The sequence below is a fragment of the Grammomys surdaster genome, unplaced genomic scaffold (genome assembly GCF_004785775.1).
Source record: "Grammomys surdaster isolate TR1022 unplaced genomic scaffold, NIH_TR_1.0 220, whole genome shotgun sequence".
NCBI classification, from domain to species: domain Eukaryota; kingdom Metazoa; phylum Chordata; class Mammalia; order Rodentia; family Muridae; genus Grammomys; species Grammomys surdaster.
In genome coordinates, this window is record NW_021604665.1 from 5,651,259 (window position 1) to 5,655,306 (window position 4,048).

Genomic DNA, 4,048 nt, shown 5'->3' on the forward strand with positions numbered 1-4,048 from the left:
GTGTGTGTGTGTGTGTGTGTGTGTGTGTGTGTGTGTGTGTGTGTGTGCGTGTGTGTGTGTGTGTTGCTGAGAACCAAACCCATGGCCTGATACAAACCAGAAAAGCCCTCTACCAACTGAGCTACATCCTCACTGGCCCACAGGCCTTTGAATGTGCATGAGGACTCTGAAACTTCACCATCCTCTGTCATTGTCCTTACTTCTTCTTCTCTGACAGCACAAGGCCACCTGCCCCAGAGCTACATCACAAACCCCTGATTATCACCCTGCACACTGCATGCCATGTCACCTCCAATTGATTTACTAGAGGAGTTTGAGAACAACAGGGCATCTCCAATGCCACCAGCTCCAAACTGGGAGCTCTGAGCACACTACAGAAAGAAGGTACCCATTCATCAAAGCCTGCTTAATCCCCTGTGTGTGCTGAATGTTTTGGGAGCATTCCCCATCCATGCAAGCAGTACCTGCTTTCAGTTTGTCCTCCAAAGGTTAAATGAAATCCATGCAGAAATCGTCCATCCAACATTTCTTTCCACGGTTTTGTGAAGAGCTCACTACGACTAGCCCTCGAGAATAGAAACTCAGATGCTGCTAATTCACTGTCACACTGTAGCACTTGCTGTATCTCTGTACCTACAGTGTGCACTTCATGCTCATAACACTAACTCTTATTACCTCCGTTGCACAGTCGAGATGTCTCCACAGCTATCAAGCAGGAGAACCAAGATTTCCACATATCGAGTCTGACTTCATTGCCTGTGCCATGAGCTGCCCGACCACGGCAGGCTGAATCTGTCAGGAGCCATCGTCTCCAAAGCTAAGTGGAACATGTGCAGAATTAACCTTTCCTGCCTGTTCTGAGGTCCTGATCCACTTGCTGCTCTAATGCTAGGCATGGGTGTGATATGAGGAAACATCAGACAGTGCTTTCTCTCTACTCCCAGACAACCAGGTATCAGCCAATACAAAACAATGGTCTCACTCCTGCCTTTTTTCAGACCTTTAGAAACAAGTGGCTGGAGTTCTCTGTGGCCTAAAAGGCTGTCTCAGCAGGAAGCAGATATCTTGAATCACTACTATACTGTAGTAGTATTACTACTACAACTACTACACACACACACACACACACACACACACACACACACACACACACACCAAGCCACATTCCTGGTACCCTTTAACATTTTCTACAGCTAACATTAACAACTGAGGCAATAACCTGTGTTGCCATCCTCAGAGGAAGTGAAAGCCAGGCTGTTACACAGAGTATGTCCCCAGCCCCTCTACCTTGTCCTGAGACATGACAGATTTGGGGTAGAAAGCTTCATCCCTCATGAATCATGGAGGGGAGGCAGACTGCCCCCTTTCCACCTCATTAACTCACCCAACAAAAATCAACATGATTCATTGGAAAGATTTACCAAGGAGAAAATCAATTTAAAAAAAAATACCTAGGAAGAAGATAAAAACAAAATTTCTCCCTTAAATAAACAGACTTTCCGGCCCTATTCTGAGCTCTCCTTCCACAGAATTCAAATAGTGGATAGTCCTGCTGACCAATACAGTGCATGTATAGTTTCTATTGTATGTTTTTCTTCAGTTATTACAGTAAGGAAGTTTTAGGTTAAAACCCATATTTCCTTCTCAGATCTCTTAAATTCCTTTTGATCCATATATCGATCTGAAGGATGTTAACTCCCTGTGGCAGACTAAAGACAGATAGTCACACAAGCTTTGACAATTCTCTTGTGGCACAGGGTGTCTAATGTCCCCTCCCTTTGGATGTGAACTGGCTCTATGACAGCTTTAATTAATTGAATATGGCACTATGATACTGTGCTGGTTCCCAGGCCTGGGTCTGATGGCTCTCACACCTTTTACTCTTAGGCTACCTCTCTGTTCCTTTCTTACTGGAACTGACCTTTTTATGAAGTAATTAATTCAGAGAAAAACAGAAGTGAACCTTCAGAGCTACAAAATCAAAGAGCCCTTTTCTAGGCTCCCAAGGCAAAAGACACCTTTCCTCTCAGGGGTTCCAGTGGCTGCTCCCCTCAAAGCTGAGATGAGGAGTGTGACTCATCAAGCTACCAGGACCCCAGGTTAAAGTTTAGAATTAGTATGAGATCTTCGGATTGGTGTTAAAATCAATATACACCCATGATCGAGTTTTCAGATTTACTAGACCTGATTCCTTAGTCACCTAAATTCATTAACGTCATTTATGAACATTCTGAGATTCACATCACTATCTGTTAAAATGGAAACAAAGCTGAGAAGACACATCAGGCAGCGAAGTACTTGACTTCCATAGGTGAGAAGTTGAGTTCAATCACAGAAATTATGTGAACAAGCCAGGTATGGTAGTACCATTCACAATCTCAGCACTGGGGAGGCAGAGACGGGTAGTTCCTGGGACTCTGTGCCAGCCAGCTTAACCTAATCAGTGAGTATCAAGCCATGAGAGGCCCTGGGGCAGAGAACAACTCCAGAAGATTGACAGTCAAAGTTGTCCTATGAAACACACAGAGAGAGAGAGAGAGAGAGAGAGAGAGAGAGAGAGAGAGAGAGAGAGAGAGAGAGAGAGAGAGAGAGAGGTATCTACATGTGAGTAGCTACATACACATACACTGATATGTATATGTACCCATATGTGAATAGCTGTATATGCACACACACACACACACCACAAGTAAACAAACCACCAATAGTGAGACCTTCAGTTCCTGTGAGCACTGAGAAAAAGAAAGAGAGAACAAATGAAAAAAACAAAAAAAGCACCGTACTTCATCTCATATTCAAGATTAGCCTAGCTAAGCCTCTTGGATCTAAAACTCCAGCTTGCTTCCCAGTAGTATTCTGAAGTAATTCCTCCTTAATAAACTCTGCTCCCTTCTCAGGAAAACCAAGGGTTCTTCAAGGGAAACACAAAGGTCCAATTGTGATTCACATGAACCCTTTGCGAGAACATGGTAATAATATATGAGGCGACATGATTTCCAAGTGAGTAATACTCTAATTTACAATGTCAAATAGATATGAAGCTGGAGTGTCGCAATGTTTTTATCTCCATTAGCTTTAATTATTATTATTATCTACTACAAAATTAAGCAAAAGGAAAGAAGAAAAAAAAAAAACCTCCACTCTGCTACCCTCCTAAAAATAAATCTCCAAATGTTAACAGGCATGAGCCTCTAATGTTTTGACTACACAAAGGCACAGCTATGGTGTTGATCCTCCTTCATGTTCCGGTCTGCTTAAAGATGTGTTTGATACGTGTGACTTATCATTCTCTGTTCAATTCTCAGGACGCCCCACTTTTCCCTACTCCTTGCCTACTGGAAGGAACTATTCTAAGACCCCAGTTAATTCCTGGGAGGGGTATAGGGGAACCCAACCTCTCCCTCCCTGAGATGGCTCAGACTATGAATTATTATTCTACTTTTATTCATGCAGCACAAATGAGTACCCCTCATCATGTTCCTCTATTCTCTCACTATTTTTCCCAACACAGACATGTGTGTACATGTTTGTGTTTACAGGTACACATGCATACGGAACCCAGAGATCACCACCAGGCATAGTCCCTGATCTATTCATACTATTTTTTGAGACAAATTTGCTCACTAAACCTGTGGCTTACTTATTCTGCTAGACCGGCTGGCCATCCAGCCCCAGGACTCCTCTTTTCTTGGGATTAGAGATGTACTTCTTCTAACCTAGTTTTCTCTTTTTTGCTTATTGTTTGTTTCTTTGTTTGTTTGGGCTGGTGGGTGGGTATTAGGTGGGTGGGTGGGAGGATGGGTGTTAAATAGGTGAGTGGGTATATGAGTGTTAGGTGCATGCGTGCGTGGTTGGATGGGTGTTAAATAGATGGGTGGGTAGATGAATGTTAGGTGGGTGTGTGGTTGGATGGGTGTTAGGTGAGTGGATGGGTGTTAGGTGGATGGGTGGGTGTTAGGTGGGTGGGTAGTTGGATGGGTGTTAGGTGGTGGGTAGTTGGATGGGTGTTAGGTTGGTGGGTAGTTGGATGGGTGTTAGGTGGGTGGTA

General features: G+C 43.7%; 1 protein-coding gene across 1 annotated transcript in view; it reads right to left on the minus strand.

The window, feature by feature from the left end:
- Tafa4 (TAFA chemokine like family member 4) overlaps nt 1–4,048 on the minus strand; it is a 204,261-nt gene that overhangs the window by 121,219 nt on the left and 78,994 nt on the right. The gene's annotated exons all lie outside the window — the stretch shown is intronic.